This window comes from Scyliorhinus torazame, chromosome 19 (genome assembly GCF_047496885.1).
Source record: "Scyliorhinus torazame isolate Kashiwa2021f chromosome 19, sScyTor2.1, whole genome shotgun sequence".
Classification (NCBI taxonomy): domain Eukaryota; kingdom Metazoa; phylum Chordata; class Chondrichthyes; order Carcharhiniformes; family Scyliorhinidae; genus Scyliorhinus; species Scyliorhinus torazame.
Window position 1 is genome coordinate 56,488,424 of NC_092725.1, and position 24,497 is coordinate 56,512,920.

Sequence of the window (24,497 nt, forward strand, 5' to 3'; positions counted from 1 at the left end):
TGAGTTGTGGCCTAGTTAAGCTCTTTCACCTCCGAGTCAGGAGGTCATGGGCTGGGTTTGACTGCAGAGACCTGAGCGGAACATTTTGCTGGACACGCCAGTGGAACGTGAGGGTGGGCTACACTGTTGGAGGTGCTTGCTTTTGGATGAGACCTTGTCCTAAGATTCCATGTGCCTTAAGTAAAAGAGCCTGTGATATTATAAGAAAGCAGAGCAGGGGAGTTATCTCTGGTGTCCTGGCTAATATTTATCCCTCAATCAACATCACTAAAAAAGAGGTTGTCTAGTCATCGATTCTATTGCTGCTTGTGAGAGCTTTTTATGTGTGTAAGTTAACTGCCAGGCTTCCTACATTATATTAGTGATTATTCTTTAAAGGCATTTCATTGACTGTGTAAAGCACTTACGGATGTCCTGAAGTTGTGAAAGACCCTATATAAATGCAGGTTCTTTTATTTATTTCCCCTTGAAAGCTCCAATTATCTCGGTATCCATAGGCTATTGGAGGAGCGAGTGCACCATTCTCTGCCTAACAATCTGTCATAGTTAACGTTAAACATCTCTCTCTTACAGACTGATGTCAGATTCTTAGCAAGCTGCAACAATGTGGAACTTGCACAGAACATTCTCAGTCATTGTATTTTCCAAAGTGGGGGGGGGGGGTTGGCGTGAATATCCTCGATACTGGAATCCTATTAAATGCAAATTAAAATCTGGTAACAAACTTGCAGTGGTTGAAATGCCCAAGTTAAAACCGGATGTGCTGCCAGTGCACAGTGGGCCAATCTAGGGCCGAAACGAAAAAGGGGTAACGCAGTGCTTCAGGTAGAACCTTTCACCAGTACTGGCCACACCCTGCTAATGGAACTCCACTGTGCACCTTGCCACACATTGAAGATTCTCGCAAGTTAGCTTGGAATCATACACCTCAAATTTACCTCATGTGTGGATGATCAGTATATAGGAGGCCCATATGCTTGTATGCAATTTAATTAGTTGTTATTTAGTGCGAGACAAGAGACTGCTTATTTTAAGTAGATTGACAGCTGCTTTTAAACAGCAAATGTAAACTTTTTTACAACGATGCAAGATATTTGTGCAATACGCTGCAGCAATGTTTCTTCCTTCTTAAAATTAAATTTAGAGTACCCAATTCATTTTTTCCAATTAAGGGGCAATTTAGTGTGGGCAATCCACCTCCTCTGCACATCTTTGGGTTGTGGGGGCGAAACCCACGCAAACATGGGGAGAATATGCAAACTCCACATGGACAGTGACCCAGAACCGGGATCGGACCTGGGAATTCGGCTCCGTGAGGCAGCTGTGCTAACCACTGCTCCACCATGCTGCCCATCAATGTTTCTTCAACAGCCTTTTCCAAACCCTCGGCCTCTACCTAAAAGGACAAGGACAACTTCAAGATCCCCTCCAAGGTGTCCGCCATCCTGACTTGGAAATGTATCGCCGTATCTTCACTGTCACTTGGTCAAAATCCTGAAAATCTTTCCCTAGCAGCACTGTGGAAGTACCTACACTATATGGCCGACAGCGGCTCAAGAAGCAGCTTCAGGGCTTGAGTGGTCAAGTTGTGCTGGGGTAGGGTGGATGGTTATTGGGGGAGTTTGGATGGTCTGTTGGTCAGATGACTTGGGGGAGGGTCTTGGGCCGTCGCTGAGTGGGGAATGCTGGGTGGTCAACGGGAGGTCTTGGGTGGTCGGTGGGGGAGGGGGGGAGCGCTAGTCGGGTGGCCTGTGAGGGGGCCTCAGGTGGTCACTGGGGAGTGTTGTCAGTGAGGTCGGTAGTCGATGTGGGCAGTCAGTGGTGGGGCTGTTGGGGTGTGGTGGGGGTTGGGGGGGGGACAGTCGGGCGGTGGAGAGATAGACGAGCAAGTGGGGTGTTGCTTCCATAACGGATCAGGCAGGTCAGTACGATTGTTACCCAGGAGTTAGAATTGTTTTTAATTCTTCTAATCTTTCAAGGATAGCTATTCATGTAAGACAGTCAGTCCCATCCGAAGACTACAATTTAAATTAGAGCATTGGATGGTTCTCAGAGCAGGGAAATTGCCCAATGGAGATTTGTGTTCCCGACTTCTCAGGCAATTGACATTCAATCCTTCCATGGGGAGTTCTCGGGGTGTAGGTTCCTACGATGTTTCTTAGGGCTACCACCCCCACCCCTGCCTATCGTCCCCCTCTTTCCCAACTGAGTATTTTGGAATTTGGAAGTTGTGGGACATTATAATTTGAGTACCTGAACAATTATTGTATTTAAATAGGTCCACTGGCATAAATGATGATTTGGTCCAATAACTTGGAATTTTACACTGAAACATCCTGCCCAGCTGGAAAATCTGACTCCTGCCAACCCTGCAAAGTATGCCCTGCGTGTTTGCACTTTTGATTGCCAATGTCATCAGGAATGCGCCACCCCTTTGTTGGCTAGTAGCCATTCTAGGCATGTGTGTGAAGAGCAGGAGGCGAAGGGAGTGGGTGGAAGATGGGCTGTTGTGTTTTTCTGCTGGTTTTCAGTCTTCAGGCAGGTTGGAGTTTTGCAGAGGCAGAGCTTTTCTCCTGCGCCTGATCTTTGCCGCCTTTAATTGATGACAGTGACGTTACTGGCAGCGCACGGGCATGGAGTGCGCCATCTGTGCTTGCGGTATTAGCAAACGAAGGCAGCAAGCAATTACTTTCGGAGACGTTGTGAATTCTGAATTGTTCACGGTTAAAGAGCAGCTGCTTGCCATCCTATCCCTGTTAAAAGTTGCGAGATTTACAATAAAAGGTTTTTTGCACTAACCTCGAGTAATTTACTCAAGCATACTTGTTAGAATGAGATGGGATATGTCAAGATTCAGCTACTTGTCCCTCATTTTCTCTGAATAAATGACTTGGGGACTCTGTGTTGTGTAGCCCAGTCCTTCGCTTCTGGGATTGATCTCTGTGCCTGACCTCTGTAAATGTCCAATGCATCATGAATTTGGGACGATCATAGCACAGTTTCTAGTGAACATGTAATCTTTATTATTGTCACAAGTTGGCTTACGTTAACACTGCAATGAAGTTACTGTGAACAGTACAGCACAAAATAACTCTTAATTCTGGTCTAATTAACAACTAAATTGGCAATCTCACTCAAAAGCGGCCAAAGCCCATAGGATGTGCACAAAACAGCTGCAGTGTGGCAACTCTTTTGTGGCAAATTCAGTCCAAGGCAGCATGCTGTATCGAAGCATATCAGGCCAGATCCAGAGCGCTTGATATTAGCATTGCTAACATTGCTCATTGAATGCAAAATTTATCCACAACAAATATCAAGCAATGAAAGAGATTAATCAAATAATTGAATCAAGCAAAGACTTCTGTGCTTGTTATTTTAGATGCTGGCAGAAAAAAAAATCTGTTTTATCGTCCTGGCTGTTGGAATCATGTTAAATGAGGTTAATCTAAAACGCTGCAGCTAATCTGTCCTGCGAGCACTGCTAGTATCTCTGTGCGGTGCACATTAAAGGAGCAGTCCAGTTTATATCTTCCAAGCCGACAAGTACAGACCCGCATTTATATTTAGTGCCTTGCAGGACCTCAGGGTTTCCCAAAGCTCTTTACACCCACTGAAATAGCTTTGAAGATTAGTCACCGCTGCAATGTAGGAAACACAGCAGCACGTTTGTGTACACTGAACTCCCGCAAATAGCATTAATGCCTCGGCAATTCTTTTTTTTTTATAGTTGAGGGGTAAATATTGGCCAGGGCTCTGGAGCAATCTCAACAGCTCTCCTTCAAAATAGTGCAATGCAACTGAGGGGTAAGATGGGTTCAATGGCCTCATCCAGATGTTGGTACCTCCTCCGGTGCAACCCTGGCTCGACAGTGCCAGCCTTGTGTTCAAATCCTGGAGCGGGGTTTGAACCCATGACCTCTGGTTCAGGCTCAAGAGTGTGACCCACTGAGCCACAGCCGGCATTGCGACCGTGGACCATTGTTGCATTAACAAATACACAGTGCTCCGTGAAGCAAATGACTTTGGATGAGTGTGTACGTGGTTCACCTGATGTATCTTTGAGCTGTCAAAGTCCCAAGTTCCAGTCTGCGTTGTGCATGCTTGTGAAGTTAGCCATACTGGGCTGGCCCACCAGCTGCCATGCTGGGTGAGAACAAGGTACAATGCTCACCAAGATCGCCTGTGATTTCAGGAAGGGAAAATATTCTCCGCCATCTAGTGTTTGGCCATAGTAAGGCACAGTTGCTATCTTAAACACCACCTGAGGGGGGATGCCATAGTGGTAATGTCACTGGACACGTAATCCAGAGGCCTGGCCAATGCTCCGCGGACATGAGTTCAATTCCCACCACGGTAGTCGGTGGAATTTAAATTCCATTAATAAATCTGGAATTGAAAGTTAGTCTCCGTAACAGTGACCATGTAACAGTGATCATGAAGCTATATCCTTTAGGGAAGGAAATCTGCCATCCTCACCTGGTCTGGCCTACATGTGACTCCAGATTCCCAGAATGTAGTTGACCTTAACTGCCCCCATGAAATGACCCAGCAAACGACTCGACTGGAGGGCAATCGGGGATGGCAACAAATGCCGACCTTGTCAGTGACGACCACATCGCATGAAAGAATAAAGACAAAAAAAGAAATCATCCATGAAAGTGTCTTTTTCATGAATGCTGTTTGCTTTCAATTCTATGTATTCTATTCTCTAACCTACTCTCTTTCTTTCCGTCTTCTGCGTCTGAAGGGGTTCTTTCTTTTCCTGGGGCAAGACTTCACGAGCACCAAATTGTTTGCAGTTCTCCAACTCTTGCCCTGGCTGAGATCCGGCATGTCAGCCGAGAGTAGAGCTGGGATTGGAGCTGGCGTCCTAGTGTATTCTTCTTACCCAGCAAAATGATCAGGGAGCTGCAAGTGGAGCTCCTCTAGCTTTTGCTTGCTACGTTTCCTCTGTATTCTCACAATGGTTATGGTTACAAAAGTGTTTCTGTATTGTGACCAGTGTGCAGACAATTGAAAGGAGAACAGCGCCCTTTGTAGTAACCTGAGTGGGACTCTTTGAGGATTTTCTGTTTTATGTTTGACCTGAGGGATAGAACTGATTCTGTACAAGATGTGAACAGACCTACTGTGAAGCCCATCAGATCTGACTGACTGGGGAAAATTGGCACAGTTGCAATGATTTAATCAGTCTGAGGGAAATCACAAACGATGCAGTTGAAAGGAACATAAAGGAATGGAAGAGATTTTGCGTTTATTTTGTACCTTTAAAAATGTTCTCGGGATGTCTCAAAGAACGTTACAGTCAATAAAGTACGTTTTGAAGTGTAGGCTCTTTTGTATACTGTCCCTTAAATCAGGATTAATTATAATAAGAACATAAGAACTAGGAGAAGGAGTAGGCCAGCTGGCCCCTCGAGCCTGCTCCACCATTCAATGAGATCATGGCTGATCTTTTGTGGACTCAGCTCCACTTTCCGGCCCAAACACCATAACCCTTAATCCCTTTATTCTTCAAAAAACTATCTATCTTCATCTTAAAAACATTTAATGAAGGAGCCTCTACTGCTTCACTGGGCAAGGAATTCCATAGATTCACAACCCTTTGGGTGAAGAAGTTCCTCCTAAACTCAGTCCTAAATCTACTTCCCTTTATTTTGAGGCTATGCCCCCTAGTTCTGCTTTCACCCGCCAGTGGAAACAACCTGCCCGCATCTATCCTATCTATTCCCTTCATAATTTTATATGTTTCTATAAGATCCCCCCTCATCCTTTTAAATTCCAATGAGTACAGTCCCAGTCTACTCAAACTCTCCTCGTAATCCAACCCCTTCAGCTCTGGGATTAACCTAGTGAATCTCCTCTGCACACCCTCCAGTGCCAGTACGTCCTTTCTCAAGTAAGGAGACCAAAACTGAACACAACACTCCAGGTGTGGCCTCACTAACACCTTATACAATTGCAGCATAACCTCCCTGGTCTTAAACTCCATCCCTCTAGCAATGAAGGACAAAATTCCATGTGCCTTCTTAATCATCTGTTGCTCCTGTAAACCAACTTTTTGCGACTCATGCACTAGCACACCCAGGTCTCTCTGCACAGCAGCATGCTTTAATATTTTATCATTTAAATAATAATCCCTTTTGCTGTTATTCCTACCAAAATGGATAACCTCACATTTGTCAACATTGTATTCCATCTGCCAGACCCTAGCCCATTCACTTAGCCTTTTCAAATTCCTCTGCAGACTTCCTGTATCCTCTGCATTTTTGCTTTACCACTCATCTTAGTGTCGTCTGCAAACTTGGACACATTGCCCTTGGTCCCCAACTCCAAATCATCGATGTAAATTGTGAACAATTGTGGGCCCAACACTGATCCCTGAGGGACACCGCTAGCTTCTGATTGCCAACCTGAGAAACACCCATTAATCCCCCCTCTTTGCTTTCTATTAATTAACCAATCCTCTATCCATGCTACGACTTTCCCCTTGATGCCATGCATCTTTATCTTATGCAGCAACCTTTTGTGTGGCACCTTGTCAAAGGCTTTCTGGAAATCCAGATATACCACATCCATTGGCTCCCCGTTATCTATCGCACTGGTAATGTCCTCAAAAAATTCCACTAAATTAGTTAGGCAAACCTGCCCTTTATGAACCCATGCTGGGTCTGCCCAATGGGACAATTTCCATCAGATGCCACGCTATTTCTTCCTTGATGATAGATTCCAGCATCTCCCTACTAGCGAAGTTAGGCTCACTGGCCTATAATTACCCGCTTTCAGCCTACCTCCCTTTTTTAAACAGTGGTATCACGTTTGCTAATTTCCAATTCGCCGGGACCACCCCAGAGTCTAGTGAATTTTGGTAAATTATCACTAGTGCATTTGCAATTTCCCTAGCCATCTTTTTTAGCACTCTGGGATGCATTCCATCAGGGCCAGGAGACTTGTCTACCTTTAGCCCCATTAGCTTGCCCATCACTACCTCCTTAGTGGTAACAATCCTCTCAAGGTCCTCACCTGTCATAGCCTCATTTCCATCAGTCACTGGCATGTTATTTGTGTCTTCCACTGTGAAGACCGACCCAAAAAACCTGTTCAGTTCCTCAGCCATTTCCTCATCTCCCATTATTAAATCTCCCTTCTCATCCTCTAAAGGACCAATATTTACCATAGCCACTCTTTTTTGTTTTATATATTTGTAGAAACTTTTACTATCTTTTTATATTCTGAGCCAGTTTACTCTCATAATCTATCTTACTCTTCTTTACAGCTTTTTTAGTAGCTTTCTGTTGCCCCCTAAAGATTTCCCAATCTTCTAGTCTCCCACTAATCTTTGCTACTTAGTATGCTTTTTCCTTCAATTTGATACTCTCCCTTATTTCCTTAGATATCCACGGTCGATTTTCTCTCTTTCTACCATCCTTCCTTTTTGTTGGTATAAACCTTTGCTGAGCACTGTGAAAAATCGTTTGGAAAGTTCTCCACTGTTCCTCAACTGTTTCACCATAAAGTCTTTGCTCCCAGTCTACCTTAGCTAGTTCTGCTCTCATCCTATTCTCATCTCCTTTGTTTAAGCACAAAACACTAGTATTTGATTTTACCTTCTCGCCCTCCATCTTTATTTTAAATTCCACCATATTGTGATTGCTCCTTCCGAGAGGATCCCTAACTATGAGATCCTGAATCAATCCTGTCTCATTACACAGGACCAGATCTAGGGCTGCTTGTTCCCTCGTAGGTTCCATTACATACTGTTCTAGGAAACTATCGCGGATACATTCTATAAACTCCTCCTCAAGGCTGCCTTGACCGACCTGGTTAAACCAATTGACATGTAGATTAAAATCCCCCATGATGACTGCTGTACCATTTCTACATGCATCAGTTATTTCTTTGTTTATTGTCTGCCCCACCATAATGTTACTATTTGGTGGTCTATAGACTACTCCTATCAGTGACTTTTTCGCCTTACTATTCCTGATTTCCACCCAAATGGATTCAACCTTATCCTCCATAGCACCGATGTCATCCCTTACTATTGCCCGGATGTCATGCTTAAATAACAGAGCTACACCACCTACCTCCCTTACCATCCACTCTGTCCTTCCGAATAGTAATGGCCATTAAATCATAGTTATTCACGATGATTTGCGCCATCAACTCATTTACCTTATTCCGAATACTATGAGCATTCAGGTAAAGTACACTTATGTTGGCTTTTTTACCCCTGTTCTGAATCTTAACACCTCGATCAGTAACCTCTCCTAAGTTATATTTCCTCTTCACTTTTCTCCTAATTTTCCTTGTCGTTGAACCCATATCTTCATGTAACAACCTGCCGCGTCGTTTACCATTAATGTTTTTACTTCCCGTTTTATTCCTTTTAGTATTCCTGGCCCTATTCACTGAGCTCCCCTCAGTCACTGTACCTTGTACTGTCGCCCTTTTTGATTTTTGACTATGGCTTCTCTGCCTTACACTTTCCCCCTTACTGCCTTTTGTTTCTGTCCCTGTTTTACTACCTTCCAACCTCCTGCATCGGTTCCCATCCCCCGACACATTAGTTTAAACTAAACTGGTAATGAGTTACTTTTTTCCTTTGTGAGTATTTGCATTTATTAGTCTTATGTTTCCAAAGAATGTTTCCTTCGCATCCCAGCATCCAATCAAATTTTCGATGAAGCCCTCTCACCCTCAGTAGTGACCACTCTGCCCTCGACAAAAATGGTCACCCAGAGCTCCTGCTATTTTACCGATAGAGTGCAACATTGTGGGTGCAATTTAACAAGCGGCTTTCAATCATTATATCCTTGCTGTGCAGCTGAAGTAAGGTCTCCCATTCAGCCTTCCTTTTGAACAGGAGGTGAGTTGAGTGGCTTGAAATTCTGTGGCAATTCCACACTGAGCGTGCATACTTTGCCTCACAAGCCCAAGTCTGGCTTAAAAGCCCTCGGGCAAAGATTTCCTTTCCCGCTTGTTACATGTGACAAAATTGTAAACCTAATTATGGAACAGCATGTTCACCGTTTCAGTACACGTAGAAGACGCAGTAAATCTTCCCCCCCTTTTCCCCTGGGGCTATGGAAATATGATGGGCTGTGAGGGGATCTGAATAATAACAAATTATTTGTAGCAGCCAATTATTGGCCCTGTGTTTAAAACTGATGGGCCAGAGATACTACAGTCGCCTTTCAATTTGACTGTGTGCTTAGATGTGAATTCGATGACAAGATGTTCATGGATGAGGGAGATCATTAAACCCATCTTGAAACACAGAATCGTTCACTGCTCCTAACCACCCTACCCCCCACCCCCCCCCCCCACTGTAGTGTCCAATTGTTATCACACAGTTCCAGGGTTTTCACATTCACTGCTCTGTTTCATGCCTGCAAGCGTGCGTGTGTGTTTGAGTCCAGATTCTCTCATCCAGTTCACTATCTCCTGTACCTCTAAGATCACCTCCCTTCCAGCAGAAATCTTACTCACTCGAGACTTTCCGCATAACATCCCACAGGACCATCTCATGCACTGCCTCCAGCACATGGGTGCCTCCCTTGCCTCTGGGCGACCGCAGCTTAACACAGTAGCTTCGGTGCCCTCTGACTGGGGCACTTTGATCATAACCTCCCCTGTTATAGAATAGAATTTTACAATGCAGAAAGAGGCCATTAGCTCCATCGAGTCTGCACCGGCCCTTTGGAAGAACACCCTACTTAATCCCACGACTCTACCCTATCCTCATAACCCAACCTAATCTTTTGGACACTAAAGGGAAATTTAGCGTTGCCAATCCACCTCATCTGCACATCTTTGGACTGTTATATTTGATTCTTTCGGCTGTGTAGGTCATCATTCTGTTGTTGGTTACTGCTCTGTGTTTGTTAGCCATGATCGGCATTGGATTGCAGGGATATAGGATTTAGGAAGAGGAGTCGGCCATTCAGGCCTTCGGTCTGCTCCAACATTCAGTCAGATCATGACTGATCTGGTTCTGTCTCAACTGCATTTTGCTCTCTGCTCCTCGATAACCGGTAACTCCCTTATCTATCTTGTCTAACTTTGCCTTGAATAAATTCAATGACCCAGCCTCCACTGCTTTCTGCAAAAGAGAATTCCACATTCTAACAACCCTCTGAGAGAAAAGATTTCTCCTTATCTCTGTCTTAAATGGTGGACCTCTTATTCTTTTTTTTAAATAAAATATTTTATTGAAAATTTTTGGTCAACCAACACAGTACATTGTGCATCCTTTACACAATATTATAACAACACAAATAACAATGACCTATTTTATAAACAAAAAATGAATAAATAATAAATAACAAAAATGAAAACTAACCCTAATTGGCAACTGCCTTATCACAAGTAACACTCTCCAAAAATATAATTTAACAGTCCAATATATAATTATCTGTCGCAACGACCTATACATATTATACAGTATATATTAACAACCCTGAGAGTCCTTCTGGTTCCTCCTCCTCCTCCCCCCACCCCCCCCCCCCCCCCATCCTGGGCTGCTGCTGCTGCCTTCTTTTTTCCATTCCATCTATCTTTCTGCGAGGTATTCGACGAACGGTTGCCACCGCCTGGTGAACCCTTGAGCCGACCCCCTTAGAACGAACTTAATCCGCTCTAGCTTTATAAACCCTGCCATGTCATTTATCCAGGTCTCCACCCCCGGGGGCTTGGCTTCTTTCCACATTAGCAATATCCTGCGCCGGGCTACTAGGGACGCAAAGGCCAAAACATCGGCCTCTCTCGCCTCCTGCACTCTCGGCTCTTGTGCAACCCCAAATATAGCCAACCCCCAGCTTGGTTCGACCCGGACCCCCACTACTTTTGAAAGCACCTTTGTCACCCCCATCCAAAACCCCTGTAGTGCCGGGCATGACCAAAACATATGGGTATGATTCGCTGGGCTTCTCGAGCACCTCGCACACCTATCCTCCACCCCAAAAAATTTACTGAGCCGTGCTCCAGTCATATGCGCCCTGTGTAATACCTTAAACTGAATCAGGCTTAGCCTGGCACACGAGGACGACGAGTTTACCCTGCTTAGGGCATCTGCCCACAGCCCTTCCTCGATCTCCTCCCCCAGCTCTTCTTCCCATTTCCCTTTTAGTTCATCTACCATAGTCTCCCCTTCATCCCTCATTTCCCTATATATATACATATATATATATCTGACACCTTACCATCCCCCACCCATGTCTTTGAGATCACTCTGTCCTGCACCTCTTGTGTCGGGAGCTGCGGGAATTCCCTCACCTGTTGCCTCGCAAAAGCCCTCAGTTGCATATACCTGAATGCATTCCCTTGGGGCAACCCATATTTCTCGGTCAGCGCTCCCAGACTCGCGAACTTCCCATCCACAAACAGATCTTTCAGTTGCGTTATTCCTGCTCTTTGCCACATTCCATATCCCCCATCCATTCCCCCCGGGGCAAACCTATGGTTGTTTCTTATCGGGGACCCCCCCCAAGGCTCCAGTCTTTCCCCTATGCCGTCTCCACTGTCCCCAAATCTTCAGTGTAGCCACCACCACCGGGCTTGTGGTGTAGTTCCTCGGTGAGAACGGCAATGGGGCTGTCACCATAGCCTGTAGGCTAGTCCCCCTACAGGACGCCCTCTCTAATCTCTTCCACGCCGCTCCCTCCTCCTCTCCCATCCACTTACTCACCATTGAAATATTAGCGGCCCAATAATACTCACTTAGGCTCGGTAGTGCCAGCCCCCCCCTATCCCTGCTATGCTGTAAGAATCCCTTCCTCACTCTCGGGGTCTTCCCGGCCCACACAAAACCCATGATGCTCTTTTCAATCCTTTTAAAAAAAGCCTTCGTGATCACCACCGGGAGGCATTGAAACACAAAGAGGAATCTCGGGAGGACCACCATCTTAACCGCCTGCACCCTCCCTGCCAGTGACAGGGATACCATATCCCATCTCTTGAAATCCTCCTCCATTTGTTCCACCAACCGCGTTAAATTTAACCTATGCAATGTGCCTCAATTCTTGGCTATCTGGATCCCCAGGTAACGAAAGTCCCTTGTTACCTTCCTCAACGGTAGGTCCTCTATTTCTCTACTCTGCTCCCCTGGATGCACCACAAACAACTCACTTTTCCCCATGTTCAATTTATACCCTGAAAAATCCCCAAACTCCCCAAGTATCCGCATTATTTCTGGCATCCCCTCCGCCGGGTCTGCCACATATAGTAACAAATCGTCCGCATACAAAGATACCCGGTGTTCTCTCCTCCTCTAAGTACTCCCCTCCACTTCTTGGAACCCCTCAACGCTATCGCCAGGGGCTCAATCGCCAGTGCAAACAATAATGGGGACAGAGGGCATCCCTGCCTTGTCCCTCTATGGAGCCGAAAATATGCAGATCCCCGTCCATTCGTGACCACGCTCGCCATCGGGGCCCTATACAACAGCTGCACCCATACCCCTCTCCAAAACCAAATCTCCTCAACACCTCCCACAAATAATCCCACTCCACTCTATCAAATGCTTTCTCGGCAGCCATCGCCACTACTATCTCCGTTTCCCCCTCTGGTGGGGGCATCATCATTACCCCTAACAGCCTCCGTATATTCGTGTTCAGCTGTCTCCCCTTCACAAACCCAGTTTGGTCCTCGTGGACCACCCCCGGGACACATTCCTCTATTCTCATTGCCATTACCTTGGCCAGGATCTTGGCATCTACATTTAGGAGGGAAATAGGTCTATAGGACCCGCATTGTAGCGGGTCCTTTTCCTTCTTTAAGAGAAGCGATATCGTTGCTTCAGACATAGTCGGGGGCAGTTGTCCCCTTTCCTTTGCCTCATTAAAGGTCCTCGTCAATACCGGGTCCACATAAGTCCACATATTTTCTATAGAATTCGACTGGGAATCCATCCGGTCCCGGGGCCTTTCCCGCCTGCATGCTCCTAATTCCTTTCACCACTTCTTCTACCTCGATCTGTGCTCCCAGTCCCACCCTTTCCTGCTCTTCCACCTTGGGAAATTCCAGCCGATCCAAAAAGCCCATCATTCTCTCCCTCCCATCCGGGGGTTGAGCTTCATATAATTTTTTATAAAATGGCTTGAACACTCCATTCACTCTCTCCGCTCCCCGCTCCATCTCTCCTTCCTCATCCCTCACTCCCCCTATTTCCCTCGCTGCTCCCCTTTTCCTCAATTGGTGTGCCAGCAACCTGCTCGCCTTCTCCCCATATTCGTACTGTACACCCTGTGCCTTCCTCCATTGTGCCTCTGCAGTGCCCGTAGTCAGCAAGTCAAATTCTACATGTAGCCTTTGCCTTTCCCTGTACAGTCCCTCCGGTGCTTCCGCATATTGTCTGTCCACCCTCAGAAGTTCTTGCAGCAACCGCTCCAGTTCCTTACTCTCCTGCTTCCCTTTATGTGCCCTTATTGATATCAGCTCCCCTCTAACCACCGCCTTCAACGCCTCCCAGACCACTCCCACCTGGACCTCCCCATTATCATTGAGTTCCAAGTACTTTTCAATGCACCCCCTCACCCTTAGACACACCCCCTCATCTGCCATTAGTCCCATTCTCCAGGGTGGGTGCCCTCCTGTTTCCTCCCCTATCTCCAAGTCTACCCAGTGTGGAGCGTGATCCGAAATGGCTATAGCCGTATTCTCCGTTCCCCTCACCTTCGGGATCAACGCCCTTCCCAGCACAAAAAGGTCTATTCGCGAGTAGACTTTATGGACATAGTAGAAAAACGAGAACTCCTTACTCCTAGGTCTGCTAAATCTCCACGGGTCTACACCTCCCATCTGCTCCATAAAATCTTTAAGTACCTTGGCTGCTGCCGGCCTCCTTCCAGTCCTGGACTTCGACCTATCCAGCCCTGGTTCCAACACCATATTAAAATCTCCCCCCATTATCAGCTTTCCCATCTCTAGGTCCGGAATGCGTCCTAGCATCCGCCTCATAAAATTGGCATCATCCCAGTTCGGGGCATATACGTTTACCAAAACCACCGTCTCCCCCTGTAGTTTGCCACTCACCATCACGTATCTGCCCCCGTTATCCGCCACTATAGTCTTTGCCTCGAACATTACCCGCTTCCCCACTAATATAGCCACCCCCCTGTTTTTCGCATCTAGCCCCGAATGGAACACCTGCCCCACCCATCCTTTGCGTAGCCTAACCTGGTCTATCAGTTTCAGGTGCGTTTCCTGTAACATAACTACATCTGCCTTAAGTTTCTTAAGGTGTGCGAGTACCCGTGCCGTCTTTATCGGCCCGTTCAGCCCTCTCACGTTCCACGTGATCAGCCGGGTTGGGGGGCTTCCTACCACCCCTTGTCGATTAGCCATCCCCTTTTTCCAGCTCCTCACTCGGTTCCCACGCAGCTGTATCTCCCCCAGGCGGTGCCCCCCCGCCCATCCCCTCCCATACCAGCTCCCCCCTCTCCCCAGCAGCAGCAACCCAGTAATTCCCCCCTCCCACCCCCCCCGCTAGATCCCCCGCTAGCGTAATTACTCCCCCCATGTTGCTCCCAGAAGTCAGCAAACTCTGGCCGACCTCGGCTTCCCCCCATGACCTCGGCTCGCACCGTGCGACGCCCCCTCCTTCCTGCTTCTCTATTCCCGCCATAATTATCATAGCGCGGGAACCAAGCCCGCGCTTCTCCCTTGGCCCCGCCCCCAATGGCCAACGCCCCATCTCCTCCACCTCCCCTCCTCCCCCATCACCACCTGTGGAAGAGAGAAAAGTTACCACATCGCAGGATTAGTACATAAAACTCCTCTTTCCCCCCTTTTTAACCCCCCTCTTCGCCCCACCACTTTGTTCAAACGTTCTTTTTAATAACCCGCTCATTCCAGTTTTTCTTCCACAATAAAAGTCCACGCTTCATCCGCCGTCTCAAAGTAGTGGTGGTTCCCTCGATATGTGACCCACAGTCTTGCTGGTTGCAGCATTCCAAATTTTATCTTCTTTTTATGAAGCAACGCCTTGGCCCGATTAAAGCTCGTCCTCCTTCTCGCCACCTCCGCACTCCAGTCTTGATAAACGCGGATCACCGCGTTCTCCCATTTACTGCTCCGAGTTTTCTTTGCCCATCTAAGGACCATTTCTCTATCCTTAAAACGGAGGAATCTCACCACTATGGCTCTGGGAATTTCTCCTGCTCTCGGTCCTCGCGCCATCACTCGGTATGCTCCCTCCACCTCCAACGGACCCGCCGGGGCCTCCGCTCCCATTAACGAGTGCAGCATCGTGCTCACATATGCCCCGACGTCCGCTCCCTCCGCACCTTCAGGAAGACCAAGAATCCTCAAGTTGTTCCTCCTTGCGTTGTTCTCCAGTGCCTCCAACCTTTCCACACATCGTTTCTGATGTGCCTCATGCATCTCCGTCTTCACCACCAGGCCCTGTATGTCGTCCTCATTCTCGGCTGCCTTTGCCTTCACGACCCGAAGCTCCTGCTCCTGGGTCTTTTGTTCCTCCTTTAGCCCTTCGATCGCCTGTAGTATCGGGGCCAACAGCTCTTTCTTCATTTCCTTTTTGAGCTCTTCCACACAGCATTTCAAGAACTCTTGTTGTTCAGGGCCCCATGTTAAACTGCCACCTTCCGACGCCATCTTGGTTTTTGCTTGCCTTCCTTGCCGCTGTTCTAAAGGATCCACTGCAATCCGGCCACTTTCTCCTCCTTTTTTCATCCGTATCCAGGGGGGATTCCCTTCTGGTTTACCGCACAGTGTTTTTAGCCGTCAAAATTGCCGTTGGGGCTCCTATCAAGAGCCCAAAAGTCCGTTTCACCGGGAGCTGCCGAAACGTGCGACTCAGCTGGTCATCCCCGCACCCGGAAGTCCGTGGACCTCTTATTCTTAAACCACTTCTAGCCCCTTCCGCAAGTGGAAATATTCACCTGAACAAATCCCTTCAGGATGTCCTATGTTTCAACAAGCTCACCTTTCATTTTTCTAAACTCCAATTGGTAGCGGCCCAACCTGTCCAACCTCTCTATAAAAAAAATATAAATATGTTTGTTTTTAAAAAAAATAAATTTAGATTAACCAATTATTTTTTTCCAATTTAGCATGGTCAATCCACCTAGCCTGCATATCTTTGGGTTGTGGGGGTGAAACCCACACAGACACGGGGAGAATGTGCAAACCCCACACGGACAGTGACCCAGAGCTGGGATCGAACCTGGGACCTCAGCGCCGTGAGGCAGCTGCGCTAACCACTAGGCCACCGTGCTGCCCTAAATATATGTTTTTCTAAGAAACCAAAAACCCGACCCATCAAGACTCCTTGTTCTACTGATGAAGGTGAATTGTGAAGGTTGACCTTAGTTATAAAACAAAGTCACCATAGTCCCAGATGACCATAGGCTGCTTTTCCCTTTGAGGGGGAGAGCTGACTGGTGGTGATTTAATCTGAGGATCACCACACCTCAGGCAAGGGGCAAGGTTGAGAAGGCGGGGCCTTCATGGATAACCTCAGCCGGTACGGGAATTGAACCTCCGCTGTTGGCCTTTTTCTATTGTTGAAAGTGGATTGTGAAGATTGACCTTAGTAAACATTATTTCATTCACCTGCCCTTAGGTACTTTGCCAAAGGTTATTCGACCACAATTCCTCAATGTTAGCATATTGTGTAAGTGATATGTTTGCTTCACACCAAAGCGAGGCAGTTTAATTGGACAGGAAGGAATGCTTCACATTTCACTTACCCATTTAGCATCGAGTACTGGTGGTTGCACGAGCAGTGGGCAGGGGCCCTAACTCTGAGCCAGGAACTTGGTGTTCGAGTCCCACCCCAGGACCTGATGGCCAAGGATATTCATAACGTAGCCAAACAGGTTGAGTATCAACCTGCAAAATCCTTCCAAACTCACCAATGGCAGGCAGTAAGAGCAGGGAGACACATGTGTGAAATGGAATGGCTCCCCTCAAGCTTTGAGCCTCGTGACAGACTAGTAACATGTTCCAGGAAAAATGTAATTATGGAAACAGAAGAAAGTCTGCCTCCTGCAGCAATAGCTGCAGGAGGACTAACAACAGCAACAACAACTGATGGTTGCATCCCATACTAGAGGGTTGAGCGTAACCTTGCCCTGGTTAAAACAATTGTTCCCCTCTATTCCTTACTCCATCTGTCCTTTGACCTCTGGGTGTCATTGCAAGTAAGTGGCAGATTAGGGACAGTTTTTCAATTTTGGCTCATGGATTGACACGCCACAAACTCCTTTCGCAACAGATCATTCTGGCCTTTGGCCTCGGGTGTGTTTGAAGCCAGGTCGCAGAAAGAAATAGAAACTTAGATTTAGTTGAATTTTTTAAAAAACATTTCCAATTAAGGGACAATTTAGCGTAGCCGATCTAATCCTGCACATCTTTGGGTTGTGGGGGTGAGACCCAGGCAGACATGGGGAGAATGTGCAAACTCCACACGGGCAGTGACCCGGGGACCAGGATCGAACCTGGGTCCTCAGCGCTGTGAGGCAGCAGTGCTACCCACTGCACCACCGTGCCACCCAAAAATCTGGACTTATTGAGTTTCTTCCATAGGCTCTGGATGTCCCAAAAACCTTTTGACGAGTCACTGTTGTGATTTAGGAAACGTGGCAGTCGAGTTGTGCCATTCGAAAGCAATGGAGTAATGTTCGTTGGGAGATAAACTGAGGAGAACCCCCCCCCCCCCCCCCCCCCCCCACCCCGCCCGTTCTTAAGGTGAAAAATTGCTGCCTAACCTCTGTGTTGCCCAATTCTCCTCCTTTGTACATTGTAGGAAAAATTCTGAAAATCACTCTGATTACATTGATAGGGTAGGTTCTGGATAGTCATAAGATGGTAGCTGTTGTCTTTAAGATTGTTTATCAGATTTTCTGTTTCCAATGTTCATTTTCGCAAGGGCATGCAAGAATCCATCTTCAATAAGGCACGGGATTTCCCGGGACCCACTGTGGTGTGTTTTCCGGTGCGGAGGGGGCTCACCATTGGCAGCCGGCGGGATCTTTTGGTCCTGCCGGTGATGGCTCGCCCGTCCCGTCACTGGGAAACCCGCTGCGGGGAGGGGTGGGGGTTGGGAGGGTGGGGGGTCACCTTGAGTGGGATCTTAAGATTCCGCCAGCTGTAAGGACCGTAAAATCCACATTTTAAAAGTACCATCGTATTCAAGGGAGCCCGCACTCTTTATGAGATGTCGCTGGCTAGGCCAGCATTTATTGCCCATCTCTAATTGCCCTTGTGAAGGAAATGGCGAGTGGCCTTTGCGAACCGTCATAGTCCAGGTGGTGTAAGTGCACCTACTCCGAGCTCTTTAAGGCTGAAATCCAATCCCCTCATCTCATCAAGGTGAACTCTTTGTGGATCCCCTTTTCTTTGTGTTTGGATTTAAATGAAGAATAATACACTTGTTCTTGCTAAAACCACTCTGCCTGACTGAAGAGCCCAACATGTGCAGTAAGCAGTGATCCTCAAACAGAAGCCCCATACACACAAAATAGCAAGTGTTGTTGTATCCTGATAGGGCAGCAGCTATAAGAGATCAACTGTAGTGAGTAACAGGCCGAAGACCTTAGCAGAATGCTCACATTGATACGAGCCATTCTCTTTTTTTCACTTTTCCAGTAATCCTGAATGCCCCAGGAAATCACTGCAGGAAAAGGGACAACGGTAGTTTGTATCTATATGGTGCTTTTAACAAAAGTCATCCCAAAGTACCTCAGAGTTATCACCAAAACATATATACACCAACAGGGGAACAAGAGATGATGGAGGAAAGGGAGTTTGAGAGGCAGCAAAATGTCTTCGGTGCAGGAGGCCTGGCCACCCGTGGTGAGTAAAAGGGGGGGGGGGACGACGACATGATATTAAGAGGCTATTCGGAGGAGTGAAGGAGTTTGGGGGAGTGTGCCTGTCGGGCTGTACAAGGACCGAGTTGGGGAGTTCTGATGCTATGTATGGGTTTAAACATGAGGTTAAGATTGGAGACCATTGAAAGCAAGCACGGTGAGCAAGCAGGAGTAGGAAATGGGCAGCGGAGATTTGCATGAGTGGAAGTTTACAATGGATGGAAGATGGAGGGTAAAGGTGGGAATGTGGTGTTCAACAGCAGATTTAAAAAAAGGCAGAGGTCTGTAAACTGTGCTAGCTTTGAACAATTCAATTTTTAATACTTACACAATGTCCCATCACTGAAGCACTATGCCTGTTGTTATGTTGGCAAACATTCCATCTCCTCAAGGGAGGAGATTGCAGGGGCTCTGATCCAAATTTTAAATTCTTCTCTGGCCATGGGCGAGGTGCCAGATTGTTGGAGAACCACAAATGTGGTCCCACTATTTAAGGAAGGTTGTAGGGATAAGCCAGGGAACCAAGGGCAGTGAGTCACACGTCGGTGGTGGGGTAACTAATGGTGAAAATTCTGAAGGAGAGAATCTATCTCCACTTGGAGAGGCAAGGTTTGATCAGGAATAATCGGCATGACTTTGTCAGAGGGAGGTCAGGCCTAACATTTGATTGAATTTTTTGAGCACGTGACTAAGTGAGGGTTGCGCAGTTGATGTAGGTTACATAGATTTCAGCAAACCATTTGACAAGGTCCCACATGGGAGACTTATAAAGAAGGCAAATGCACAGGGGATACAAGGGAACTGGATAAGGTGGATTCAAAGCTGGCTGAGCAGTAGGAAACAGAGGGTGATATCAGACGGCTGCTTTAGTGACCGGAAGCCAGTGTCCAGTGGCATACCACAGGGATCTGTGCTGGGTCCCCAATTATTCGTCATTTATATAAATCATTTTGATGACTGTGTGGAGGGTAGGATCAGGAAGTTTGCGGATGACACAAAGATATGCCAGGTGGTTAGCAGTGAGGCTGGGAGTCTTGGGTTACAGAAAGATCCAGACGGATGGTCAAATGAGCAGAAACGTGCAGATGGAATTCAATCCTGGAAAGTTTGAGGCATTACACTTTGGAATGAGCAATTTGACAAGGAAATATTCAATGAGTGGCACCACACTGGGATGTCCTGAGGAACAAAGAAACCTTGGCATGCTTGTAAATAGATCTAAAGGGAGAAGGGCAGGATAATAGGGTGGTGAAAAAGGCATATGGCACACTTACCTTTATCGTGGCATAGATTACAAAATCAAGGAAGACATGTTGGAGTTATATAGAACATTGGTACGGCCACAGCTGGAGTACTCTGTGCAGTTCTGGTCGCCACATTATAAAAAGGATGTGATTGCACTGGAGAGGGTGCAGAGGTGTTTCACCAGGATGGAACATTTAATTATGAAGAGAGGTTGGCTAGGCTTGGGTAGTTTTCACTGGAGCAGAGAAGACTCGGGCGACCTGATCGAGGTGTACAAGATTATGAGGGACATGGACAGGGTGGATAAGGAACAGCTGTTCCCCTTAGTTGAGGGGTCAGTTACGGGGGAGACACAAGTTCAAGGTGAGGGGCGGGAGGTTCAGGGGTGATTTGAGGAAAACCTTTTTTGCTCAGAGGGTGGTGACGGTCTGGAACGCACTGACTGGGAGCGTGGTAGATGTGGGTTGCCTCACATCCTTTAAAACGTACCTGGATGAGCACTTGGCACAACTTAATATTCGAGGCTATGGGCCAAGGGCTGGCAAATGGGATTAGGATTGGCAGATCAGGTGCCTTTCATGGGGCAGTGCAGACTCAATGGGCCGAACAGCCTTTTCTGCGCTATCTTTTTCTGTGATTCTGTGAACCCACAAGCATTGGTTGATGCAAAGGTTGAGCTTTTGTACTAGGGGAACACCCTACTGTCCAAATAAAACCATGGGATTGCTAACTTACTCACATAGGAATTTATTTTTCAAGGGCAAGATCTCCCCATAAGATTAAAGGTGATGTGATACCAATTATAATTGCCAGACATTGGCATCTGTTGGATAGAAGTGACACACTGTAGTTAACGCTGTAAGCTCATTACTGTGTACTTGCTGATGGTTTAATGAGTAAATGCAGTGGTGCTGACTCATACAAATCAACCCAGTGCTGGGTTATGTCCCAGGTCCTTGTGGAATTGACCAATTGTAGTTGGGCTGCAGTGAGATAACTAACTGTCTTCCATGTGATAAGGCAAATCGAGAAATTAATTACTTTGATCCTGACCCCACTATGCACTGCCGCTGCCTGAAGAATACAATTGAATCCCATTAAGGCAGCGGTCAGTGGCACAATTCCATCCTTTTCAATATTAGCTGTCCAGTCTAGCAAACTATATAGTCAATATTTGAACAAATCAACGCATTGGAACGCCTCACTCCCTTCAATTTTTTTTTTGTTGGTCACAATGCCTTAGGGATTAAGGGCCCGAAGAACTTGAATTTTGTTTGGGGTCAGCTCTGAGGTATTTAATTGAAGAAACTTGTATTTATATAGCACCTTTCACAACTACTAAATATCCCAAAGAGCTTCAAGCTATAAATACGGGCCCTTTCTTTAATGTGGGGTACAATTTGTGCACAGCAAGGTCCCACAACTGGCACGAGATAACTGACCAGATAATCTGTTGCTGTTTTTGGGTTGTGGGATAAATGTTGACCAGTACACTGAGAAGAATATCCATCACCTTCAAGTAATATCAGGAACCGTTTGTCTCCAATTAAACAGGCAAACTGACCCTTGGGTCAATGTCTCATCCTTTATGTGAATTTTTCAATACAAGTTACAACAATAATTCAGTCTTTAGGCTGCAAGCGTATTTCTTACATTAAACCTCATTATTTTGAACATGGCAAAACCCTAAATGTTTTCCTATTTGACATCCATGGTCTGCTAGTTGTAGTAATTATGTCCCAACAACAGAACTTGTATAGCATCTTTAATATAATAAGAAAATGTCACAAGTTACTTCACAGGAGCATTATCAAACAAAATGAAAAGGGAATTGCAGCATGAGGCTGGTCAAAGGTAGGTTTTAATGAGTGCTGCGTTAAAGGAGTGTCATGATATTCAAACACACATGTCATGATAGACACACCAACAGACAAATCAGAACACACACCACCACAACCAATCACAGAAAGATATAAAAGCACAAACACGACACCTGGTGGTCAGTATTAGCTGGAGAGGAGGACCAGGACAGACCTGCTACACGACACACTCAGGGAGACAGCACGTGCAGAGTATCCAGAACGAACTGTATTATAAGAGTTAAAATAAAATAGAGTTGTACCACATACAACTGTGTTGGCTCATCTGTGCACCAGAGCACCCAACACCACATGGTACATGAGTGGATCGATACCTGCCGGCATACCTCAGTGTACACAGACAACCAGCAGTGCCCAGGCAAAATGATAGAGCTCCCGGTTCCGCAGCCGCTCCAGTGCCACGGCGATCTCCGCGAAAACTGGCGGCGATTCCGGCAAGTGTTCGAATTGTTCCTGGTGGCAGCTGAACTCCAAGACCTGACATACAACTGTGTTGGCTCATCTGTGCACCAGAGCACCCAACACCACAAGGAGGCTAGAGAGGTGGAGGGAGGGAATTTCGGAGCCTGAGGCCCAGTCGTTGAAGGCATGGCTAGACGATGGTGGAGAAATTAAAATCAAGGATGCCAGAGGTCAGAACCCAATGAGTGCAGAGTTCTCCGAGGGTTGGTACTGGAGGACATTGGAACTAGGAAGGGACAAGGGCAGGAAGGAATTTGAGAACAAATATGAGAATTTTAATTACTGGGTGAGCAACCAGGGAGTGAGAGTTCAAATCCCACTTTGTTGATTAAGAATTTGAATTTAGTTTTTTTTAAAAGTCTGGGTATAAGGTTTATGCCAGTAAAAATGACCATGAAAATCAAGCTCGTTCACAACTTATTTTTAGGACAGCAAGCCTACATCCGTGCCTGATCATGTGTGGCTCAAGCCCCACGTCAATGTGGTTGACCAGTTGGCTTGCCAGCCATGTCCACAGTCCAAAGATGAATAAAATTGTTTTTTTTCTAAATATACTGAGTCTCATATTAATGTTGTTGTCCACCCAAGGGGCTGACAGGACATGTTAAATTATAACCGAGCATCAATCACTCTGCCCTGGGTGTCAGGGCAAACAATGAAAATACTCATTGATTACCTTGCAATCTGAATTGTGGCAGCCTGCATCGGCTCTCTGTGATTAGAATGACCTCTGGCATTGACTGCTGAATTTCATGTGTGAATGACTACTTTGTTTCTATGCTGCACTCCCCGTCAACCATTGTAGTACTGTTATGACCAGGTGAGGAGGGGTGAACTGGTTCCCCCCACTAATCAACCTCCTTGGTCATAATAAAAGCTTCTTTTCCACGAGGGTGTGTCTTTTCCAGATCAGTTGTGAGTATGTGCACACGCACAAACCCCAGTAAATCAGGAGAGTGAAATAAATAAGACAACAAAAGACTTTTTATTTCAGTGTCATTTGTCCTTGAAGCTTAGATTTTAAATGTTGCAGCCGATTAGAGTTAGCTGGTTTCTTGGATACAGTCAGATGTAAAAGATGTGCTGGTTAGGTCGACTGGCCATGCTAAATTGCTCCTTAGTGTCCAAAGATGTACATGTTCGGTAGGGATATGGGGTTATGGGGAAAGGGCGGAGGGAGCGAGCCGAGATAGGGTGCTCTTTCAGAGGTTTGGTGCAGACTCGATGGGCCGAATGGCCCCCCTCTGCACTGTAGAAATTCTGTTACGATAGTACAGTGGGATCTTGGTTGCCGCGAGGTTTCTGGTGCAGTTGGCTTTTCAAACTGCCAAACACGCTTATTCCTGAAGAAAGAAATGAAAAGAGCAAGCAGCCTTCCGTTTACTCCCTCTGTTGATGGCTTTCTGGGTACTGCCTGTGTCGCTTGCAATCTCCTTCCATTGCTTTTGTAGCCTTGCCTTGAAAGATTTCACCCATTGTTGGTCTGTGTGGGGATTGTCCAATTAAGGGCAACACAGCAGGGTAAGGGTCATCTGGCTTGGGGGACCAGTTGGGGCAAGAGTGGGTAATCGCCCCAGGCATGGAGTCCTCTCTTAGCCAGAAAGCACGTAGTGGACTAGGGTAGCCGGGTGGCTGCTGTACAGTTTTAAAAAATTAATAAATACATTTTGTGTTTATTACATCTGGCGATCATAACACTCCCTCTGGCCTAACATCTAAAAAATAGTACTCACGCAAATGTTTTTCTTTGGGTAAATAGATCCATTTGAGCTAATGCCAGACCCTGAGGGACAGATGCAGAAGAAACCGGAATTGGCCAGGGAAATCAAAAGTTTTGAACTTTATAGGGAAAAAACCCCTGAGTTATTTAAGTTTATATAAAAAAATTTAAAAAAATTTTTTTAAACCCCCAATAGTTGCTGTAAAGTATTCTTTTTACAAAGAGAACACAGAAAGCAGGGCTTTAAGTTAAAAATAAATGGCCAAAGTGAGCTGCAGCGAAATGTTCAGAAGCATGGGTGGGGGCAGCACGGTGGCACAGTGTTTAGCACTGCTGCCTAAGACACCGAGGACC

The 24,497-nt window shown here is 46.5% G+C and overlaps 1 protein-coding gene across 22 annotated transcripts in view; it reads left to right on the forward strand.

Moving 5' to 3' along the window:
• nrcama (neuronal cell adhesion molecule a) overlaps positions 1 to 24,497 on the forward strand; it is a 529,817-nt gene that overhangs the window by 230,940 nt on the left and 274,380 nt on the right. For 2 of the 22 annotated variants that reach the window (XM_072484331.1, XM_072484336.1), the window contains one exon: positions 18,742 to 18,819. The exons of the other annotated variants lie outside the window; for them this stretch is intronic. The gene's annotated coding sequence lies outside the window, so the exon portion shown is untranslated. The remainder of the gene's footprint in view (positions 1 to 18,741; positions 18,820 to 24,497) is intronic. 22 annotated transcript variants of the gene reach the window in all.